The sequence below is a fragment of the Quercus lobata genome, chromosome 5, assembly GCF_001633185.2.
Source record: "Quercus lobata isolate SW786 chromosome 5, ValleyOak3.0 Primary Assembly, whole genome shotgun sequence".
Classification (NCBI taxonomy): domain Eukaryota; kingdom Viridiplantae; phylum Streptophyta; class Magnoliopsida; order Fagales; family Fagaceae; genus Quercus; species Quercus lobata.
The window spans coordinates 20,719,861-20,745,770 of NC_044908.1; the positions used below are offsets into that span (position 1 = coordinate 20,719,861).

A 25,910-nucleotide genomic window follows, 5' to 3' on the forward strand; every position below is an offset into this window, starting at 1 on the left:
CATTATAGGAAAACATTTGGGGTGGATATCATTTTAATATATATTTTTTTTTGTGTATTTCATTAAAATTTTTTAAGGTGAACCATATTCTTCTAACTTTGTTGTAGTGTGTTACATTTGCTTAATATACAACTCATCTCTTATGGAATAAGGAAATTACCATAATAATAAAAAATCATCACAAAATTACAAGGTTAACTTAACCAAAATTAAAATAAAACTAAAGAAATAAAAAATAGATTTTATAATAATTTATTAGTCAAAAAATTGGTAGGCATATTCAAATTCCTATTTCCAAGAACAACTAAGTATTAATCCAAACCAAAATTCAATGAAAATTATAAAAGGGAAAGAAAAGACTTTCTAATGGGAAATTAAAAAAACACAATACTAAAACACATATTAAAAAAACAAAACCATCAATCTTAATTAGAGTTATAAGAAAGAATAAAAATCTTTTATGTGCAATTGTTCTCTTTATTGGTATTTATTGTTATATATTTTATTTTTACTTTTTTTCCTTCTCATCTTATGTTATTCAACAGTTAAATTCAGTCACATCTATATATATATATATATATATATATATAGATATATATATATATATATATATATGTGGGGCCCAATAATTTGTGGCCCTGACCCACTTTTACATTGGGACCCAAGGCTTGAGCCGAGGAGGGATATAGCCGAGGACATATAATAAAAGTCCAAGTAACCTTGAGACATAGCCGAGGATGACTCTGTCCTCGGCATCTCAAAAGCCCTCTTGAAAGAAAGGGCAAGAACGGTATAGGAACAGTTTTGGGAAAAACCTAAAATATCTGCGTTGATAGAAAAAAGGACTCCTGGACAGTATGGCGACAAAGGACAAAGGGAAAACTGCCATTACTGCCATTGAATACTCTGCACCTGACAGAACCATGCTCTTCAGCTTTTACAACCACCCCTAACCACTTTGGGTATGGGCTGATGGGACAAGTATCAGTCCTGGAAAGTCGAACCTACACGTGGACGTAGGATGAGAAGAATAGGCTAATATAAAAGGGGAAGCATGCAATCCGGAAAGGGGGCTAGGAAAAAAGGCCAAGAACCAGAGCCTCCCAGACCGTATCGAGGAGATAGACTTCTCGAGCGAACATGGTTTAGTTCGGTATGAATACTATGACCAACTACCATTCGGTGACCAAGGCCTAGCCTTTCAAACCCACGCTCTACAAATTATATTGTTTGGGCCCTCAACATGCGAACCCAATACTATTTTGGGGCCGTCACGAATTGAGACCTTACAATTGATGCCGTCTATGGGGAGGCTTGGGTGTTGGCACAGGCGATGGGTCGAGAAAGTCCCCCGTCACTTCCAGTAGCCCGTTGTGGTGCTCTAACACAAAGTTCCATTAGGGACTACGCTTCGAAGCGTCAGTAGTGCAGATGGTTCTAGGGGCTTGGCCGAGGGGCTAATCCCCCCAAACCAATGTTGGGGCCGTCAACGTGCGAACCCAATACTATTTTGGGGCCGTCACGAATTGAGACCTTACAATTGACGCCGTCTGTGGGGAGGCTTGGGTGTTGGCACAGGCGGTGGGTCGAGAAAGTCCCCCGTCACTTCCAGTAGCCCGTTGTGGTGCTCTAACACAAAGTTCCATTAGGGGCTACGCTTCGAAGCGTCAGTAGTGCAGATGGTTCTAGGGGCTTGGCCGAGGGGCTAATCCCCCAAAACCAATGTCCCACGGCTTGGCCGAGGGGCTAATCCCCCCCACTTAAAGAAAATATCTAAGTTTTGGACAGAACCAAGGTATTGCATGGTCCTCGGACTCAAACCTATGGGGAAACCAACTACTTAAAAACTAAGTTTTGGACAGAACCAAGGTATTGCATGGTCCTCGAACTCAAATCTATGGGGAAACCAACTACTTAAAAACTAAGTTTTGGACAGAATCAAGGTATTGCATGGTCCTCGGACTCAAACCTGTGGGGAAACCAACTACTTAAAGAAAATATCTAAGTTTTGGACAGAACTAAGGTATTACATGGTCCTCGGACTCAAACCTATGGGGAAACCAACTATTTAAAGAAAATATCTAAGTTTTGGACAGAACCAAGGTATTGCATGGTCCTCGGACTCAAACCTATAGGGAAACTAACTACTTAAAAACTAAGTTTTTGATAGAACCAAGGTATTGCATGGTCCTTGGACTCAAACCTATGGGAAAACCAACTACTTAAAAACTAAGTTTTGGACAGAACCAAGGTATTGCATGGTCCTCGGACTCAAATATATGGAGAAACCAATCACTTAAGGAGAATTCTAGATCGCTCAGACCTACGGGATGATTATATACTAAAAGTTGAATTGAGTCCTGGACGGAATGAAGATCCTAGCCTGTCCTCGGATCCTCAAGTTCTAAGGGAATTGATGCAAACGAGCGTTTAAGTTCAGTACGATCGTACTTCAATCCTCGGACCAGATGCCAAAAATGGTTAAGGCTATGAAGGATATTAAGAAGGTGGCAAAGCATCCTAGTACTTGGCGACCCGCATTGGCAGCTCATTTTGGGTTATCCCTCCTCGGATGATTACCTCCTACACAGTACTGAGCATTCAGCTGTCATCTTAGTTATTCTGGGGTATGTAACCTTTCTCAGGTCGGTATTATTGTGCCGAATAGTTTCAATAAGCTCGGAATAATATCTTTTTCTTAACAAGGGCCTCGGCCCTAAGTATCGTTTTTTCAGGTCGGCATTATTGTGTCAAGTAGTTTCAATAAGCTCAGAATAATATCTTTTTCTTAACAAGAGCCTCGGCCCTAAGTATCGTTTTTTTTCAGGTCGGCATTATTGTGCCGAATAGTTTCAATAAGCTCAGAATAATATCTTTTTCTTAACAAGGGCCTCGGCCCTAAGTATCATTTTTTCAGGTCGGCATTATTGTGCCGAGTAGTTTCAATAAGCTCAGAATAATATCTTTTTCTTAACAAGGGCCTCGGCCCTAAGTATCATTTTTTTTTTCTCAGGTCGGTATTATTGTGCCGAAAAGTTTCAATAAGCTCATAAAGACATCTTTTTCTTAATAGGGATTTCGGCCTTAAGTATCGTTCAGAAAAAAAAAAAAAAAAAAAAGAGTCATATAATAGCACATCCATTCACAGCATAACTATTGCAAAAAAGAAAGAGTACATAGAATAGAATAATGTCAACTTTTATTAATATAAAGAAGTAGTACAGCGTACAATGAGGGGCTTAAACAAGCCTATACAGGAAGCTAATTACAAAAGCAAAAATAAAAAAGATATATACAATCAAACGACAAATCTTTCTAAACTCTGCTCCAGTAGCGATCGTGTATGGGAGGGTGACCCCCTTTGATGGATGAGGAGAAGAAGAGGAAGAAGTAAAAGCACTAGGATGGATTCGGTGATGGAAAAGAAGAAGAAGGGGAGGCAAAAGGAGGCACCAGTAAAGGAAGAGAGGAAGAAGCAGGGATACTTAATCCCTGCGTCAACCCTGACTCCTATTACGCTGGTACCATATTAGGTATGCTCGAAAGAGAGCGGATGGTACTGATGATGAGCAACCCCAGCTCAGTTGCACCAAAAATTTGATGCGATTAAGACCTGCTTCGAATTTTGGCTGAAGGAAGATGAAAAATATCTTGAGTCTCTGCCTACCCTGTCCTGACCGAGCCATCTTAAGCTTCGGAGGGACACGGTGCTTCTGGAGAGGGTGTGGTTCCTTCACCCCCGCTTTTGCCTCAGACATATCACACTCTAGGGTTTGATTGCGCTGATAAGGAAAACTTTGAGCGCAGCTGGAGGTTTAAGACTTTAGAAAGACTAAAGGGTCTCTATTTAAAGGAAGTAACCTCTTGCCTTGCTTCTTATATGGAAGGCAAGTTTAGTGGCATTTAATCCCTTCAGATTTCCATGAAGAGCTGCAAACGAGATAGTGTCCATTCAACTCCCCAATGTTGTCTATAACCGTCAGATTTGATTGGCCTCGTAAAGGGAAGTTATTAAAGACGTGCCTTGTACACGGAAACGGCAGGAGCGCATCGTGAGTAAATCTAAAAGAATGTCTCGTAACCCGGTGCATTTCCTAGGCAGATGAAGAGACACCGACATTAATGAAGGACAAAGTTGGGCAAGCCATGATACAGGTCCGACATCACCAAAACCCTCCTCCCCGACCAAGAGGTCGGGCAGCAGCATTTTGAGGGGCTATTGTGGGGCCTAATAATTTGTGGCCCTGGCCCACTTTTACATTGGGACCCAAGACCCGAGCCGAGGAGGGATATAGCCGAGGACATAGCCTTGAGACATAGCCAAGGATGACTTTGTCCTCGGCATCCCAAAAGCCCTCCTGAAAGAAAGGGCAAGAACGGTATAGGAACAGTTTTGGAAAAAACCTAAAATATCTGCGTTGATAGAAAAAAGGACTCCTGGACAGTATGGCAACAAAGGACAAAGGGAAAGCTGCTATTACTGCCATTGAATACTCTGCACCTGACAGAACCATGCTCTTCAGCTTTTACAACCACCCCCAACTACTTTGGGTATGGGCTGATGGGACAAATATCAGTCTTGGAAAGTCGAACCTACACGTGGACGTAGGATGAGGGGAACAGGCTAATATAAAAGGGGAAGCAAGCAGTCCGGAAAGGGGGCTGGGAATAAAGGCCAAGAACCAGAGCCTCCCAGACCGTATCGAGGAGATAGACTTCTTGAGCGAACATGGTTTAGTTCGGTATGAACACTATGACCAACTACCGTTCGGTGACCAAGGTCTAGTCTTTCAAACCCACGCTCTACAAATTATATTGTTTGGGCCCTCAACGTGCAAACCCAATACTATTTTGGGGTCGTCACGAATTGAGACCTTACAATATATATTTAATAATTAAACATGGAATATTTTATTTAAATTTAAATCAATAAAATTATCCTTAAAAAATTGTACTCTTTTTTTTTTTCATCTACACTTTGTCCAAGCTTTTTCCTTACCTTTATCTTTTCATCTCCCCACTACCTTCTACCTTAATATCACTATTCGTCTCCCCACATCTTCCATATCATTAAATTATTTATATTTTAATTTCTCTCCTATTTTTATTTAAAAAAAATTAAAAATTAAAAATTTTACTTAAATTCAATAAATAAAAGTGTCCTCATAAAGTGGAGTAATACTAGGGACACACTCATTCTCAAACCCAATGCATCAAAGAAAAAATATAATACAAAACAAATGCCAATTGGGAAACACTAAATTAATAATAATAATAATAATAATAATAATGAGGATATCAAACCAAATATAATATAAAGAAACTAATAGTTATGGATATACTAACTTAAGGGTAGCAAAATTAAATGAAAAAAAAAAAAAAAACTACAATGCATATTTAATGCAATAACATAATCATCAAGTTTTGGAAAACAATAAGTTGCCTATGGAGAGAGAGAGAGAGAGAGAGATGGTAAAGAAAAAAAAATCAAATGTCAATTAGTAACTATTAATTGGAAAACAAAGAGGTTGTAAGGAGAAGTAAAAATAAAAAATAAATATGACCAATATGAAGAACATTAAAAACTTTACAGTGCAATTAAATCAACTATTACATTCACTTAAAAAATTGAATCAATAATCAATAATTAAACACAATCATAGCAATATATTTTAACTTAAAACTAATCAAACTCTAATTCATAACTAAAAGGAGATGTGCTCATGTAATAATAGAAATTACATAAGAAATGAAATTATGATAATAGTAAAAAAAGTTATAAATGAAATTATGAAAAAAAGTGATAAAACTAATTAGCTACTATCATTATGAAGTAGTAGTCTATGATTTTTCACATCTAAAGAAGTGGAATATATAGAGTTTACTTAAGGTATATGTAAAGATGGACATTTAAAAAAAGATATGTAAAGGTTAAAAAAATGTATATTCTATAAATAAATAAAAAGGTATATGTAAGGTTTTTATTAACTTAGAAGAAAATGAAAAATCAATTATTAATTATAGCAACAACAACAACAACAACAACAACAATAATAATAATATAGAGGTAATTACATTCCTCTTTCTTGAGATTTGAAGAAATGACACTCTACCTCAAATTTGAAAGGAAAAAATATTTTCACCCTTTACATTTGTTTGACCAAACTTTGTTAAATTAATATTAAAATATTGTGTACTAACTTGCATGTGCTTAAGGTAGGTTCCAAAATTAACCTTAATTTTAAAATTAAATTCTCTTATTTTAAAATTTTAAATTAAAGTGTATTTCAAAATATTAAGTAATGTCTTTTCCTTTCTTTTTTTTTTCCCTTTTCTTTTCCCAATGAGTTATGGAGAGATTTGTCATTTCAAATGTTTTGGTATTTTATAAATTTGTATTTTAATTCTAAAATTATGAGTAATGTCTTTACTAACCATGGTTAAACATTTATAAACAGATTATTAAATAAAGTTAAAATATTTTGTTATTAATATAAACAGAATGTGAGAGTATTATTACTTATTACTCCAAATATATTTAATAAGATCACCCTAAAAAAAATTATCTTGCGCAATACGCGAGTCTGCGTCTAGTAAAGTATAATGACGGAAACAAAAGGTGCGATCTTAATCTCAACTCTCAAGCTTCAAGACCTTGCCTTATCAAGCCTGTCTTGGCATCCACCTCCATGTATGTCATGCCTTCCCTAGGCTTCCCCAAAAAGACTAGCGAAAAAAATTGATTCTTGGCTTGGTCAAATGGTGGTTTTGTTTCTTTGGTGTCCCATGTATGATGTAACAAAAAGAACTAAACATGATTCTTGTCTTTTCATGCTCATCTTCTTACCCCCCTTTTTTTTTTTTTTTTTCCTTTGGGTTGGTTGGGACTTGGGACTTAGATATTAGTATGTTCCTTAAAATTGATATTCAACCCTTTTTTTTAAAAGCTTCAAATTTTCATGAACCAAAACAAGATCTTTTCGTTCTATAAAGTAAACGGGAAATATACATTGACATAATATTTAGAGTTATATATTATTTATTTATTTATTTATTTTTCCCTTTTTACTGTTTTTTAACAATTACACTGGTAGGCATATGGTAGTTTGATTCTCAAAATTTGCTAATAGGATGGTAGCAATTGAGAGAAATAGTTAGTCCAGGAATTTTTTATAATTTATAATTTTTTTATTTTTTATAAAAAAATCTATGAAATATGTTCCAGTTTTTGCACTTTTCATTATCTTGGTTTTAAGCTTTTGCTATGAATTTCAGCAATTTTTGAAATGAGGAAATTCGCTTAAAAATAGGAGTAGCCCCTATTGTTTACACAGCGCTTTTCACTATGCTAATTTTCTGAACAGTTTGATGGTTGGATAAATAGACTAAATGGGATACTTGATTGTATTATAATTTGATTTGGTTAGGGTGCTTTATTAGTCAGTAAGAGAACCAGTATAGTTAATTTTGATTTAGCGGTCGTTAGTACAAGTAATGTGATAGGTTGAACTGGAAGGAAACACCTTATGCTGTCTTAGAGCCTTTGTAGAGTTGGAATCACCCAATTGTTGGGAAATTCTTTGATCAACATACTTAGGAAACATGTTTTCATACTTTTCACACTTTTCTATCATAATAAACGTACAATTACCATGAATTTTCATTTTTCCATACATGTGCAATGATTTTCATTCCTTGGAAAACCAAGTGAATTCATTGGAAAACAAGAAGTAAGCCATTTCCACGGAATGAGAACAAAAAGTACAAACTAGAAAATGATTTTCAAAACAAATGCTTAAGCTACCAACAAGGTTATTGCTGCTTTAAGATCAAATAAGTTGCTCTGTCCACAATTTTGACTGTTCAGTATGCATGATATCCTAGGCCTCTGCAACTACTAACGTCAGAGTTAGTGGAGGAATTGGATTTGGATTCTGATCGGGTTACATCTCTAGTGTTAGAGTTTGTGGAGTGAGACTTGATGTCGAGTTTGATGTCAGGCTTAGCAGATTGTGACTGGGTTTTACCTTCAGTGGGTGCAACAATCCCTTTCTTCTTAGTCTTACCATTGGCTTTCACCCACTTCGACTTCCTCAACCAGTGTCTAGCCAACACAACTCCTAGACAGAAGAATAGAGTTCCCATGGTTGCTGCACTGATAGCAAGTATCCATTCTTTCCAGTCACCGTGTGGTAAAATTATCCATGTGGCTGCAACATTAGATGTAGCCAGGAATGAGACAGCTAACCACATGACTTTGTGAGTAACAACCAGTAGCATCATTTTTGGTTTTCTTTCAAAAGGGATTATACTGACTAGAACTATAACAATAGATAAAGATGTGAACAATGCAAAGTTGTTGCTTATTATAAAGACCTTGAAAGGTGTTGTTCCAGCCACTGTTGAACTTGAATTTCCAATTGATGATTCTTGCCGGTAAACACCACCACCACTGGGAGGGCTTAATCCAGCAGTAAAAGTAACTGTGGCAATCAGAATGGTGACAAGTATAATTGCGATCCTCGCATTTTGCAGCGCCTCCCTGTGTGTCTCTTTTTCTCTACCTCGATGGTCATTATGAAGTTTAGTTAGTTTTACCCTTTGTCTTCTGCTGAGGACCTTATGTAGCTGCAAATTGGTTCAAGGAGCTAGTTTTCTTCTCTAGTGAAGAACCTGGCTTACCTGTGTTGTCATTCTGAATTTTGTTTGTCTCTTCAACTTGATGATGGGGGGAATTTACTTCAGAATTTTCTTGGTTGGGTGGATCACCAAAGTCCTTTGGTATGGGCAACCTGGACACATTATCTAAGCTAATTTGCCTCCAAGCGTCCTCAAATATGTTAGAGGTGTTGGGCTTTTGTGGAGCCTAGTTTTGTTTGATTTGGTTTGACGACCCAACCTGACCCGAATAATGTTGCATGGTTTTTAATGGAAGACTTTTGGCCCGTTTTGTGTAGAAAACGCAATTTGTGATTAGGGTTTTATTGTGTGTTGTCATTGTGTTTTTGAGTGAGAGGAAAAATAGTAGCTGCACCTTGTATTTCTTTTTCCCTGATAATAGTGAAATTCCTACAACTCCGTGGACATAGGTAAATTGTTGAACCACGTAAATATTGTCTTGTGCGTGTGATTATTTTCTTTGGCATGTGTTTTTTCTCTATTTTCTTTGTTTCTCACAGGTTGGGAATTCGGATTAATTCCCTACAAGGGGGAGTAGTTCCTTCAACTTCTTTTGAACGTAAAAGTTTCATGGTTATACCAGCAGCACTCTCCAGCATAGCTTTAATTTAAGGGAATTTATCAAAACTTTCATTTTGGTCTCAGATGCCAAGAGCTGTGAGTCCCTCATCATTCTGGGAGTTGATCTCCACTGTTGCTTTATTGATCACAAACTCCACAATCTGGAACAAACTCGAAAAAGATGAGCCCAATTAAGACATCACACACATTATGGATGCACTATTTTACAATATTTTTACAAACCGTTGACGTGACCAATTTTTACTATTTCTCATTTGGGCTCACTAGGCATCACTTTTTCATATCAATATATTACTAAAAGCTGAAGCGTAGAGTTTAATTCTGTTGCTCTCACGTTGCGCCACATCAGCTGCCACGTCATTTTCTTATTTTAAAAAAAATATTTTTCCTTCAATTTTTAAATGGTTCTTCTAATTTACAGCCCTATAAATCTCATCAATATAAATCCCAACCCACTACTTCTTTATTTACTCCCACTATCACCCTATAATAAATTTGTATGATTAATCTAGCCCACCTTTTATTTATTTATTTCCACTATGAAGCCCAACCCAAAGCCTTTTCAGCTCACCTTAAAGGAAAATAATAATAATAATAATAATAATAATAATGAGGCTTAAAGGGAGGATAATATTACGTTCAGGGTAGGGAGCAACAAGGAAAACAAAAAAACAAAAAAAGAAACATACATTCCAGCCGGCCTTTTCAGCTCACCTTAAAGGAAAAAAAAAATAATAATAATAATGAGGCTTAAAGGGAGGATAATATTACGTTCAGGGTAGGGAGCAACAAGGAAAACAAAAAAACAAAAAAAGAAACATACATTCCAGCCTGCCTTTTCAGCTCACCTTAAAGGAAAGAAAAAAATAATAATAATAATGAGGCTTAAAGGGAGATAATATTACATTCAGGGTAGGGAGCAACAAGGAAAACAAAAAAACAAAAAAAAGAAACATACATTCCAGCCGGCCTTTTCAGCTCACCTTAAAGGAAAATAATAATAATAATAATAATGAGGCTTAAAGGGAGGATAATATTACGTTCAGGGTAGGGAGCAACAAGGAAAACAAAAAAACAAGAAAAGAAACATACATTCCAGCCGGTTTGGAAGAAAGAAAAAAAATAAAAAATAAAAGAAAAGGGAGGCGTGGGTTTTAAATATGCAACGTAGAGGGGAGATTAAAGGGAGCAAAAAGGAAAACAAAAAAACAAAAAAAGAAACGTACATTCAAGCCGTTTTGGAAGAAAGAAAAAAAAAATAAAATAAAAGAAAAGGGAAGCGTTCAGGGTTTTGCTTTCAAGGTTTTGAAATATTGTGTTCAAGGTTTTGAAATATGTAACGTAAAGGGAAGCTTAAAGGGAAAAAGAAAAAGAAAAAGAAAAAATCTCATCAATATAAATCCCAACTCACTACTTCTTTATTTACTCCCACTATCACCCTATAATAAATTTGTATGATTAATCCAGCCCACCTTTTATTTATTTATTTCCACTATGAAGCCCAACCCAAAGCCTTTTCAGCTCACCTTAAAGGAAAATAATAATAATAATAATAATAATGAGGCTTAAAGGGATGATAATATTACGTTCAGGGTAGGGAGCAACAAGGAAAACAAAAAAACAAAAAAAGAAACATACATTCCAGCTGGCCTTTTCAGCTCACCTTAAAGGAAAAAAAATAATAATAATAATGAAGCTTAAAGGGAGGATAATATTACGTTCAGGGTAGGGAGCAACAAGGAAAACAAAAAAACAAAAAAAGAAACATACATTCCAGCCGGCCTTTTCAGCTCACCTTAAAGGAAAGAAAAAAATAATAATAATAATGAGGCTTAAAGGGAGATAATATTACGTTCAGGGTAGGGAGCAACAAGGAAAACAAAAAAACAAAAAAAAGAAACATACATTCCAGCCGGCCTTTTCAGCTCACCTTAAAGGAAAATAATAATAATAATAATAATGAGGCTTAAAGGGAGGATAATATTACGTTCAGGGTAGGGAGCAACAAGGAAAACAAAAAAACAAAAAAAGAAACATACATTCCAGCCGGTTTGGAAGAAAGAAAAAAAATAAAAAATAAAAGAAAAGGGAGGCGTGGGTTTTAAATATGCAACGTAGAGGGGAGATTAAAGGGAACAAAAAGGAAAACAAAAAAACAAAAAAAGAAACGTACATTCAAGCCATTTTGGAAGAAAGAAAAAATAAAATAAAAGAAAAGGGAAGCGTTCAGGGTTTTGCTTTCAGGGTTTTGAAATATTGTGTTCAAGGTTTTGAAATATGTAACGTAAAGGGAAGCTTAAAGGGAAAAAGAAAAAGAAAAAAAAAAAAAACGTTGAAGTCTACAGGTATTGCTTGAGAAAACAGAGAGTTTGAAAGCTACCCACCTTCTTGCTCTATTGTTTCTCAGTAACGGTTGCCTATCTGATTTCCTTCCTCCCTTTATTCCTTTCCACGTGGTTTATAAATGCTGACAGAACTTTCTTGCTTTGGTTGAGGTATTTCTACATCTCAATTCTTTTTTTGGGTGCAAAACTTTTATTCACTGTTTCAATTATTTTTTTTTGGGTGCAAAAATTTTATGCTCTATTTATATTGATATGAGATTCTTTTATTTTATTTTATTACATTTTTTATTTGTTTTTGTGTTTATATTATTTGAGCATCCTTGGCATACCATTGATGTGTTTGTGAGATTGCCTGAATGTCATTTCAATAGTGCTATAATTTTACTGCCCAAAAAAAGTATTTTATTTTACCTTGGTTTATTTGGAAACAGACAGGCTTATTAGCAGTTCATTTGTGGCTGTTGGGAATGGTGTCAGTGTCACACCTATTGGACATGTGGTGCTTTGTTTTGCGAAGGAAGTCAAGATTACTACTCCACCGAGTTATTCTTCTATAGAACGTACAAGGTCTACCTACTACTACAAACTTCTCTTAACAGACAATCTTGCTGAGTGCTGAGGAAGAATCTAGCAGATTTCACTCCATGGCGGCAAAAGTAAATAAACATATTACAACACTAAAATGTTATTATTGTTATATATTTTGAATTAGTATCTTATTGAATTACAATTTTTTTTAATATTTTTAAGGTCTACGTCATAATTTATATTATATTTTTCCTTCAATTTTTAAATGGTTCTTATTGATATTTTTCACTGCACTTTCCATTGAAGAGGTATCGTGATCATCTCTATTAGCTGTATTCTTGGGAACCCACCAAACTTTTATGCTTTTGTCAAGGCTTCCACTATAGAGCAAGAACCCACCACCAATATTACTTGATGATTCTTGCAAGCATTTGACTGGACCTTCATGGCCACTTAATGTTATGATTGTTATATATTTTGAATCAGTATCTTATTGAATTACAATTTTTTTATTATATATTTTTAAGGTCCATGTCAAATTTTGTTCAAATTTTTCTTTAGGTTCAAGGCCACCGTCAACTTTAATGGTGAGAAGTTGTTAGATGCCGAGCTGTTGCCGAGTTGTTGATATCTACAAGGTTTGTATATCAAGTTGAGGCAGGTTGTGTATGTTTACTGTTTTAATTTTCATCATGGATGGTTTTAAATTTACATTTAACTTTGCATTTATGTAATCTTATGCTTTAATTTACATATTTATAACTAAACAATGCAAAATTATGAAGAAAATAATTACAGCAATTCTTTTTCCTACTCTTTAAAAAGTCACAAATTTTATGTTTTTTTTTTTTTTTTTTAAATGATTTCGGTTTGCTTTGCTATTGCATCGACCCATAACAAATATGACTTTAATTCTGTTTAATGACTTGCTGACTCCATACTTGGAAATGAGGCAAAATTTTGGTTGAGTTACTGTGGCGTTATAGCATCTTCAACAGCCAGCCTTGAGGCTCTTCCTCTTCATTTTCTACATACCTCACTTGAGGCTTTGTACAAAATCCAACTGCTACAGCGGCTCTCTAAATCCAGAAAGCCACTGTAGCTCTCCCAGGCATTATATTATATTTTCCTTCAATAATAAACAGCTTTTTGACTCTTAGAGAGCTAAATTTAACCCATGGTATTTTTCTCTGGCTTTCTTATTCATATCTCCAACAAACACATGCCTCTTGGATATACCCAAACCAACAATCTAACCCAACCTAGCTAGCCCTGAGCTCCAATGTTGCTCTATCTCCAGTCCCAACATTATATACTAAAAGTTGATGGCCGGCAGAGCAAAAGCCACCTGAAAATATGCACCAAAAAAAAAAAAAAAAATGACAATTGAACAGTCAAACAAAATTTACAGGATTTAGGACTTATAGAGAAGGGTATATGAAAAGCTTCTATTCAAAGATAAAACCCAAATAATTAATTATAAATAATTGCAAATAATTTCAACAATCACTCATCCATACAACAATCAAAACACTATAAATTACAGAACAAAACAACCAAAAAATACACACCAAAAATAGCATAAAAATACACTCACCACAATCACAAAAATGAGCATGCAACATGAATTACCGACAGATTTATTGCTCGAAATATTTTCCAATGTTGGAAGACAATCACCAAAATTTTTAGGCAACATCAAAATTAGGTACACAACTTTAAATTCAAATCTCATGTTTGTTACTTTCATGAACTCACCACTTCTTCCCTACTAATCACAATCAATCACATCCATAATTGTGCCACAAAATATTGAAATCTTATATTTCCTCTTTTTATTAACTTTTTACTATGACATAGTGCGCAATTCTATAGTCATCGTTATATTTCTAAAACGTAAAATATTTATAGCTTCATCAATCAAATATTGCAATTACAAAATAATTAAAAAAATATACACTCCCTACGGGTTCAATAGATGCAGAGTTTTTCTTTATGACTATGGCCCTTCACATTAAACTTCCCTACGTTACATAGATGGTGTATTCCAAAATCATGACATGAATGATGTTACATATATATATATATATATATATATAGATATATTTTCTTCCTCATTACAATGTATATATCTATATATATATATATACATATATTTCCTTTCTCATAACAATGTTGGTCCGTATATCACAACTTCAAATTTCCTCTTTTTTTTTAACTTTTTATTGTGAAGTACTGCGCAATTCTATAGACATTGTTCTATTTCTAAAAGAAAAAATATTTTTAACTTCAATAAAATATTGCAATTGTGATAATAATAATGTTCAAGTATAATTCTTAGTATATGATTATTGTCATGTTTTGTCACCAGTTCATTTTTTCTAGCACATTAGTTTCTTAATATGTCTTTTCATTATTTTTAAAAACAGCTGCAAGCGATTCAATCGCCTAACCAAAAGGAAAAAAGTTCTTCACCACATCAATCTAACTGGACTACTCCAAAATCCATTATTCCTTCGAAACGATGAAAAAAAACTCATTCATCAATGCTTTAGGGCTGGAAACAAACAAGCACTATTTTGGGTCGGAGCTCACAAATATTTTGTACAAGATCAAACTAAAGTGGGAAAACAAATCCTTCTTCAAGCAAACATAGAAGGAGACAAAATGCAAAGTATGGATTGGCAATTGCGTTGTTATGCGAATCAAATGATGAAGGAATACAATTACTATTATCAATTCTAAACAAACTAGATGGAAAACAATTGCTGCAAAACTATCGACAAATCCTTCGACATACAGTTTTTGGAACAAAATCATTTCGCATCCCAAAAAAACAAGCATGCAAGAAAAATGGAGTGGGTCATTGGGATCGTGAATGCCCTTACCCATATGGAAATGAAGAATTACATGTGACATGCAAAATGTGCTCAATTGACTTGGAAATGTACAAATTAGCCAACCGAGTTTGGTAGAAATTATGTTTCCAAAAACCATAATACAATAAAATTTCCTCATCCTATTTATAATACTAATCTCTATCTTTAAACGAATAGATCTTTTTTTATTATTAAAATTTAATTAAAAACACTTGAAACAACTTAAATTACGGTCCTCTAAAGTTTTCACCTACCATGCCGCTAACTTTGAATTTATAAAATTCTTTCTATCTAATTTTAAGTTAATTAAAATTTCCTAACTTGGGAAGACGGATGATCAACTCTTGATTGACTACAAGGCCAACTATAGTTCTATCCTTTCCACATCTAATTCCAAGACAATACCTTCTATCATGAATCCTATAGTATATTGTTTATACATATATAACACAATCCAGTTCAAAAAAATAACCACGCGCAACGCGCGGGTCCGCGGCTAGTATTAATAACTACTCACCACATCAGTAACTTGTAAAAAATTTCATAAAATAGTTTATAACTCTGACATCTTCCTTTTATTTTTTGGTCATTGGAATTGCTACTTGTATGTTCCTTGATTTTTGACATTTAAAGACTCAAAGTTTGATCATAGTTGGATGAGATGCGGCTATTGGCAGTATGACAATATCCAAATCCCAAAATTCTTAAATTTAAATTTCGAATCACAATCAAATTGTGATACAAAACACAGTCAAAATGCATAAATTATTTGCCTTTTTCCTTAATTGAGATTTTTAAATTTTGTGGGATTTGTTTTTATTTTATTAGTAAAAATTTATGTTACTTTTAATTTTGGTTTCTAACCACAAATATGACTTAGGTTAGTGATCATTTTATTTTTTGAGTTTTTTGGAATAACTTTTAATTTTGGGGTTCATTTTCAACTTTAGAGGGCCATGTATGATTTTTTTTTTTTAAACAAAAAGTTTCAAATATGATAAATCAATATATACTACTTAAATAATAATAATAATAATAATAATAATAATAAATCTATGGCACCATGGTCTCCTGGTCTGGTCGTGGTCACAACCAATAGGGCCATGTATGATTTTTTTTTTTTTTTAATAGCAAAAAGTTTCAAATATGATAAATTAATATAAACTAATTTAAAAAAAAAAAAAAAAAAAATTTCTAAGGCACCATGGTCCCCTGGTCTGGTCGTGGTCACTGCCACCCCACATAGAGGAAGAGACAGCTTCTTAATTGTAAGAGAGTAAAGCTAGCCTCTATTATTGGTGGTGGATCACATGAGGTAATTTCCTGATAACAGTGAATGTGTTTAATTTCCTATTTAATCAGGTTAATAAATGCCAGAATTATTTAAATATATGTGTGCCTTGTACCATCCAATCCATTACCTTATGGCATGTTCATCAGAATTTCGCAACTATAATTACCATATCATATATATGAGTGTGTGACCTTAATTTCCTTACCTTAGAGCATCCTCTAGAGACTGCAAGATGCAAGAGTGTTACCACATTGATCTGGACGGTGGAAGAAATCAGTATTGTGGAAGGCACCCGCCAGCCACACGAAAGCCCCATAGTGCTTGTATTTCACGGTTAAATGAAAAACTGTATCTCCTTGTCTTGGGAGACGATGAAAGGATATGGGAGCCATCTGCTCAAATTCTTCAAAAATTAAGTATTTTCCATTCATGGCTGCCAAGTGCAGTGGCATGTAGCCCGTGTTACTGAACTGCAGCGCGAGGTCTGCGCTAAGCTTTAGGAGCATTCTTGTTATTTCCAGGTGCTCACTGTTACAAGAATGGTGCAATGGAGAATATCCATTCCCATCAACCTTCCAGGGAAAATGTGGGAGCACATTTAATAACTCTCTAACAACACCTGCCCAACCAAGTATGAATTTATAGTATAAATGGAAATAGGTGATAATTATTAAGAGTCTCCCTTCTCCAAAGATATATTTTGGACCAACTCCTTTAACTCAGAAGAAAGGAATTGTAAGTTCTCATCTATATATAGTATCTATTCTATCTGTAGTACATATAATGTAGAAACAAAAACAAGTGGTGGCCTTGGGACTTTATTTGATATTTTCTCGCGTTCCAGTAAATTGAAGTTAATTATCTTTTATTTTCCTTGGTTACCTACTCCTTGATAGTCCTACCTTAATTATACATGCAAATTTAAATAATCTGTGATTAGTTTTAAGTTTTTATTAAGAGTGAATTGGCAAAGATTAGCCAAGATGAGTGTGCTACCAACCTGTGTGCCCTCTTTACGTTGCCACATGAAGACATGTTGGAACGAATCATTCATCTTCTAACCCCGGCAGCCGGGACTGATTCAAAAGCAGCTTCACCAGGTCAATATGGCCATGACAGCATGCAATAAAGAATGCACTCTGGTTACAGCATTAAGCTCAACAGCTGCTCAGGGATTTGTCTCCAGTAGTAACTTTAGGATCTCAGTATGCCCTTGATGACAGGCTTCATGCAATGGAGTCTCCAACTTAATATCTTCTGCACCAACCATGGGGTGCAACTTCAAAATTTCCATTACTAATTCAGTGTGTCCAAATCTAGATGCCAAGTATAACACTGCTCCTGGAACCATCTGTTCTCTGTTCGAGAAAGTATTCATTCTCCTGAACTAATTAAATTGATGAAGCCCTTTCTGTCATTTCCTGCAATTGCCTCATAAAGCCTTGGATCCATTCCTGTAAGTTAAAAGACTCCACCAAGTGGCAAATAATCAGTGGAGAAAGTATGTTCCACAACAAGTGTTTACAAGAAATCTAGTGGATCAAATAACCTTTCCACTTTTTGATGCTTCAAAAGCTGGGAAGAGAAACTCAAACTTTGTTAGAGCCTCAGAAGGAGTATAGATGTACATTTAAGAAAGTCCTTAATTCTACTTATATATATTTTTGCTTATAGTTGTAGAAAATAGCTTCCTACTGTTGAGCACTAGCTTCTTAGCTTCTCTTTGGAATGCATTTATTAAATTCTCACTTCTCTGCAAATAAGTGATGATAGGAGCCCCCCATCTCCAAAGATTTTGGACCAACTCCTTTCAATCAGAAGAATGGAATTGTAAATTCTCATCTTTAGTGTATTGTAAATAGTGGAGGCCTTGGACTTTTTTTGAGATTTGTCTTGTGTTGCCTGTCAGATTTGAAGGGTTGTGGATAATTGAATTCAATTATCTGTTTTTTCCCTTTGTCTACTCCTTTTTTACACATACAGGATAAAATAATTAATTGACATTTTCCCACACATACAGCATGTCTGTGATTAGTTTTAAGTATGTTAAGAGTGGATTTGCAAAGAATAGTTAAGATGAGTTTGCTACCTACCTGTGTGCCCTCTTGATGCAGCCACATGAAGACAAGTTGGATCAAATCCCTCATCTTCTAATCCCACCAACCAAGACTGATTCAACAGGAGCTTCACCAAGTCGACATAATAAGATCCAAGATCTTATATGGATATAGGTGAATTCAAGGACAGTTGGCCTCCAAAAAGGGAAAGGAAATTGAGGGAGAGAAGATCAGAGAGAGAGAGAGAGAGAAAAGAATCAAGAAGTTCTGTGTTATTGCTTATCCCTCTTTTGAGTATACTCGGGTTTATTTGTACAAGCTAGCCTTAACAGAATGCTCAACTAACCAATCCCCTAAGCAATGATTACAACCACTGATTTAGTACAATCAACTAACTAATCAATGATTAACAGTGCAATAACCAACTAACTACCCAAGGACTAACAATAATACTAACTGTCTTAACTAACTCACTCACTCAACACCCTTGGTACAACTCAGTTGCCCTTGGTATAACACAGCAGCATACTCAGTGGCCTTGTATCAATACCCCCCTCCTCAAAGCACCTTGCCCACTAGGTGAGCTGACATAAATCTTCCCAGGTAGCATCCTCTGGAGTGCAACCCTGCCATTGCACCAAAACTTGTGTGACTGTCCTATTCCTGAGCTGGATAGACCTATTGTTCAAGACTACCATAGGTTCTAGAATGAGAGAACCTTCTAATGTAATAGTGGGAAGTTGAGAGATAGGAGTAACCTAGTGGCCCAACTTAGCCTTGAGATAGGAAACATGGAAAACAAGATGAATCTAAGAACCAGGGGGGTAATTCTAGTTTGTATGCCACTGCTCCAACCTTTTGTATGACTTGGAAAGGACCATAAAACTTTGGGGACAACTTAGCAAATGTGTTATGCTTCAGGGACCTCTGCTTATAGGGCTGCAACCTCAGATACACCCAATCCCCCACTGTAAAACTCCTCTCAGATCTGTGCTTGTCTACCTGAGACTTCATCCTTTCCTGAGTGAGCAGCGAATTCTGCTTAAGCAATGACAGAACTTGATTTCAAGTGCTCATCAATAGCTCCCACCAAAGTTGTGCCAGGGATGTAGTCCAACAACCTTGGAGGTGAGTAACCATATAAAGCTTTAAAGGGAGTTAACTTGTTAGAGGTGTGAAAGTTGATGTTAAACCAAAATTCAGCTGAGGGTAACCACTCCACCCAAGCAGAGGGCTTATCTGCTGCAAAAGCCCTCAAATACTGCTCTAAACTCCTGTTTACCACTTTAGTTTGACCATCTGTTTGGGGATGGTAAGTTGAAGACATGGCTAACTCCACACCTTGTAGTCTCATTAATTCACTCCAAAAAACGAGAAGTAAAGATTGGATCCCTGTCACTTACCACAGAAGCAGGCATATCATGTAATTTGAAAATGAATTGCATTTATAAAGATGCAACCTTAGATGCAGTGTAAGGATGGGATAAGGCAATGAAATGGACATACTTAGTAAACCTGTCCGCTACCACCAAGATTACATTCTTCAATTGAGACTTAGGTAGTCTTTCAATAAAGTCCATGATCATAGATAACGAAGGTTTGGAAGGAATAGGTAGAGGTTGAAGCAATCCAGCTGGTTTATAGTTTTCATACTTCACACTTTGACAAATGTCACATTCCTTAATGTACTGTTTCAAATCTTTCTTCAAGCCAGACCAATAAAAATCTTGTTTCACCCTATATAAGGTCTTCAAATAACTTGAGTGCCCCCCCAAAGGTCCATTATGAACATGTTGTAAGATTGAGGACTTGAGAACACTTGTAGGTTCCAAATAAATTCTACCTTTAAAGAACAGTAGTCCATTAACTAAGGGAAATCCTTTAGGAGGTACACCACCAGTCTAAAAGGTAGACAAAATGGATTGAATAGCTGGATCAGTTGCATAACTAGCCTTGAGTTCAGCCACCCAAGTTGGAGTAGGGAAGTTAATGATACATAGAGTTCCCAAGGTAGTAGTAGCTGAAGTGGTCAAATCAGTAACAACATTGTCCAAATCAGTAACAACATTGCCTACTACAGAATCATGACACCCTTGAATTAAAGGTATAGTTGACTCAGACTCTTCCCCCCTCCTTGACAAAGCATCTGCTACCACATTTTCAGAACCTTTCTAGTATTCAACAACAAAGGCATAGCCTAATAGCTTAGACAACCATTTTTGTTGAATTGGTGTGCCTATTTTCTGATGTAACAAATACTTGAGACTTTTTTTTTTCTTTTTTTTGAGAAAGAAATACTTGAGACTTTGCTGGTCTCTGATGATAAATGCATTACCAACCAAATATGGCCTCCACTTCTTCACTATAGTAATTAAGGCAAAGAATTCCTTCTCATAAGTGGATAAGGCAAGGGCTCTACCTTTTAATGCTTGACTGTGAAAAGCAATGGGCCTTTTCTCCTACATCAAAACAACACCTAAGCCATGTCCTGAAGCATCACATTCCACAGTGAATGTCTTAGAGAAATCAGGCAAGGCTAACACAGGAGGGCTGGACATAGCCAATTTAAGTTGCTTGAAGGCTTCCTTAGCGTCATGATTCCAAGAAAAAGAGTTTTTCTTCAGAAGTGTTGTTAAGTGGGCTGCAATGTGACCATACCCTCTGACAAATTTCCTGTAATAGCCAGTGAGGCCTAGGAATCCCCTTAAAGATTTAACATCCTTAGGCACAGGACATTCTTGCATAGCCTGGATTTTTTTAGGGTCAATTTTTACACCTTCCCCAGAAATTATATGTCCAAGATATTCCACTTCCATGCAAGCAAACATGCATTTAGACATCTTAGCATACAATTGATTCTTAGCCAACACTTCCAAAACAACTCTAAGATGTTCCACATGATCAATCATGCTTTTGCTATACACCAGAATGTCATCAAAGAAAACTAGAATAAATCTTCTAAGAAATGGCCTAAACACCTGATTCATTAAGGATTGAAAGGTAGAAGGTGCATTTGTCAACCCAAATGGCATCACTAGAAATTCATAGTGCCCATCATGAGTCCCAAAAAGAAGTCTTAGGAATATCTTGTTCTCTCATTTTGATTTGATGATATCCAGACCTCAAGTCTAATTTGGAAAAAATGCAAGCCTCATGTAGCTCATCCAAAAGTTCATCTATAATAAGGATATGGTATTTGTCTTTTATAGTGGCCTAATTTAATGCCCTATAATCTATACACATACGCCATGAACCATCTGATTTCCTTCCTAAAAGGACAGGGGAAGCAAAAGGACTTTGACAATTTTGTATAAACTCCTTCACTATCTTTTCAATCTCAGTTTTCTGATAGTATGGGTACCTGTATGGTCTTTGGCAAATTGGCTGAGTTCCCTCCTTAAGGTTAATCTAACGCTCATGGCCTCTCATTGGAGGTAAGCCCACTGGTGTAGCAAAAACTCCATGGAACTCTTGCAACAAGGCAGCAATCTCAGTTGGGAGGGAAGATTGCTCTATTGTTGAACAATGAGCTGTTATCTGCAAAATTAATCCCCTCCTAGTAGGTTCTTTGAAGAATTGAACTCCATCTTGAATCTCAGGACCCATTGGTTGAGTTTTAATTCCACATAACACCACCTGCTTGCTTGCATAAGTGAATTCCATAGAAAGGTGTTTGAAATCCCAGTTGATAACCCCTAAGGTACTAAGCCATTGGGTCCCCAAAACCAAGTCACAACCTCCTAATGGCAACACATGCAATTGAATCATGAAAACCTGTCCATGTATGAACATAGGCACATCCTTGCACAATCCTTTTTTCTTGATGGTCTCTCTATTGGCCACTTTCACTTCAAGAATCTGTGATTCATCAACTGGAATTTGAAGACTAGGAATTAAGGATGCATCAATGAAGTTATGAGTGCTTCTAGAATCCACAAGAATCACCAAGGAAACAATTTTGATTCTTCCTTTAATGCTCATTGCTTCTGGAGTAGGACTACCAACCAAGACATATAGAGTAATTTCAGCTTCTACCTACTCTTCTTATACCCTAGCAGTGGTAACCCCATCTTCAATCTCAGTAAGTTGTACCCCACAATCAAAATCTTATACCATCTTTACTCCTTCCAGCAAGAACAGGGTAACATTCTTACATTTTTGCCGAGGTACCCACTTATCATCACAATTATAACAAAGCCCTTTTTCTTTTTCTTTTTTTCCTTTCTTCCATTTGAGCAGGAGAAATCTTCTTAATTGGAATTTTGTTCCTAGTATCAACTGGGGCAGTAATTCTAGGTAAACAAAGCAAGGAAGGCCTAAACTACTTAGGTGAACCCTCGTAACTTTTCTTGCATCCCAACAGGTACTCTTCTTGAATTTTGGCTAACCCAAATGCTGCAATAAGAGTAGGGGGGTTCAACATCCTCACTGGCAGCCTCACCTCATCCTTCAAGCCACTCAAAAAACAGCTTAATTTGTGTTGTGGAGACAACCCCTTAATCCTATAGGGTAAAACCTCAAATTCCCCTTTGCACACTACCACAGTTGATGTCTGCCTCAACCCAGTTAGAGCCTCCATGGGATCATCATAGGCTGTAGACCCAAATCTGATCAACAGAGCTTGTATCAATGCCTCCCAATACCAAATACACTAGCATCTTCACCCTTTTGAAACCAAACCAAGGCTTCACCATCCATGTGAAAGGATGCCATCATCAACTTCTCTTGTTCTGGTATCCTATAGTACTTGAAGTACTGATTGGTTTTATAAATCCAAGAAGTTGGCTCCCCACCACAAAATCTGGGAAAATCTAGCTTCACAGGCCTTGACATGCTTGGAACGAGATTATGGTTGTCAAGCTTTAGGGGTGTGTGAATTCTCATGGTTGGGTTCTGGATTTTCTATACCATTTAGCTTCTGCAATATTGTAGCTAATTGTTGGCTCATTTCATTCAGGGTATGGGTATGAATGCTCGTAATCTTATGAATTTCTTGTAGGTCTTTGGTGTGGTGGTCTGTGGTGAATTTTAGGGAAGCTATGGTTTCATTGAGAATGGTGGTAGCTTGTGTTTCAATCATGGTGGAACATAGGAATCACAGGGAAGACTTGCTCTGATACTAAACGATAAGATCCAAGATCTTATATGGATATAGCTGAATTCAAGGATAGCTAGCCTCCAAGAAGGGAAAGGAAATTGAGGGAGAGAAGATCAAAGAGAGAGAGAAAGAAAAGAATCAAGAAGTTCTATGTTATTGCTTATCCCCCTTGTGAGTATACTCGGGTTTATTTGTACAAGCCTTAACAGAATGCTCAACTAACCAATCCCCTAATCAATGATTACAACCAATGATTTAGTACAATCAACTAACTAATCAATGATTAACAGTGCAATAACCAACTAACTAACAGTACATTAACCAACTAACTACCCAAGGACTAACAATACTAACTATCTTAACTAACTAACTCACTCAACACCCTCGGTACAACTCAGCAGCCCTTGGTATAACACAGCAGCATACTCAGTGGCCTTGTATCACAACATGCCCATGACTGCAAGCCATAAAGAATGCACTTTGGTTATCAGCATTAAGCTTACAAGCCGCCCAAGGATTGTGCTCTAATAGCAACTTGAGAACCTCAGTATGCCCTTGACTACAGGCTTCATGTAATGGAGTCTCCAACTTATTATTCTATGCAACAACCATGGGGCGCAACTTCAAAATTTCCATCACCAATGTAACGTGTCCAAATCTTGATGCCAAGTGTAACACTGTGCTCTTGGAACCATCTGTTCTTTGTTCAAGAAAGTTTTCATTCTCTCGAACTAAATTGATGAAGGTGTTGTTGTTGGTTTTTTTTTTTTTCCTTGCAATTGCCTCTTAAAGCCTTAGATCCAGTTCTATAAGTTACAAGATGCCACCAAGTGGGAAATAATCAGTAGAGAAATTGTGTTTCACAACTAGTGTTTATAAGAAATCCAAGGATGAAATAACTTTTCCACTTTATGTTGCTTCAAAACTGGCAAGAGAAATTGAGACTTTGTAACAAGTGTTGGGAAATTTAGACCCTAGTTGATAGAATTAACTAGTTTTAAACCCAAGTTGTTAATTAGATATTTTATGAATAATCCTTGGTTAGATAAACAAACATCAATATCATGTCAAAATCATACACAGTGAAATAATAAATAAGACAAGAAATGATGACCCAGGAAAACCGATAAAACAAACTAGTTTTATAATAAAAAACTTGGGGGGAAATCTTCCCAAAAAGCAATCCACCATAATGAAGAAAAGTTTCAGATCTAGTACAAAACATTTGTCCCTAAACTCTACAATGCTAGAAGATGAATTTATAGTAGAAACCTTCTATCGCTTCAGAATTTCAGAACTCTTCAATATATGAACGCTCTATCCACAATCACAATTGGAACCTCCAACTGACTTCAAGAACCTCTTGAAGGTTTTCCTCATAGTAGTAAGTCTGTGGTAGTTGCTATGACTTCAACTTCTTCACCAAAGGAATCTTTAGATCTACTTTGAAACTCTTTGGTTTGGTGAAATAGATAAAACATGGTTACAAAACCATAGCCACATAAACGGAGTGTTTCTCTCTTTGAAAAGCCTACTAATAGATGGTTTACGATGTCCTTTAATACCAGTTCAAACGGATCTCAATTTGGGTTTCAAACGAATAAGTTATGAGCTTTTTCGTGTTGCTGAAACTCAATAGATTAAGCTGCTGTCAAGCTTGTGTCAAGAACCAAATCTTGATAGATCGAGCTTGTGTTGAGGAGGTAGTAAGTTTCTGCTTCTATCGATAGGTATCGAGCTGCTATCGAGATACAAGCTGAAAATGTGTTTTTCTTGAGCTTTTCTTGAGCAAACTTTGTGTCTTCAACTTAGTCTTCAATTAACAACTTTAAGACACATCAAAACTCAATAAAAGACACATAATTTGGCATGGTTGACAATATCAAAACACATGACCCTAACAAGAAGGAGTAAAGACATACTTTTTAGATGGTTTTAATTCTACTTATCTATATTTTTACTTATAGTAGCAAATAATTAATCTTTGCAGTGTGGAAAATCATCAGAAATTGTTGAGCACTAGCTTCTTAACTTCTCTGTGTAAAATAGGATTGGATGACAAAGATTTGTTTGAATTATATTTGCTGTGTATAGAACTTTTACATTGGTCTGAATATATAGATGCTGTTACAATGAACCTAGACAAAAATATTGACAGCCTAATCCCATAATTGCAGCTAGACAGAATAGTAACAGCTACCAAATACTACAATTACAGCTGATTGGAAACCCCTTAATTGAGCTAATTGGGAATCCTGTAATTGTCTCTAATACTTTGGAATATTGCATTGACCAAATTCTCAGCAACTTCAGGGAAGCTCATTTTTCTGGGAAATTTTGCAATGACTAGAAAATTCTTCCTTGGCAGGCCCTAAAGGTACACTTTATGGCAAGTGGGGGGAGGGGGGTCTACCCACAGGATGAGGGAACCACGGACATACGTTAATG

General features: G+C 35.9%; 1 pseudogene; it reads right to left on the reverse strand.

Annotated features, from left to right (window-relative positions):
- Positions 1–7,863: 7,863 nt before the first annotated feature.
- Positions 7,864–25,785, reverse strand: LOC115990143 (annotated as a pseudogene).
- Positions 25,786–25,910: the final 125 nt, after the last annotated feature.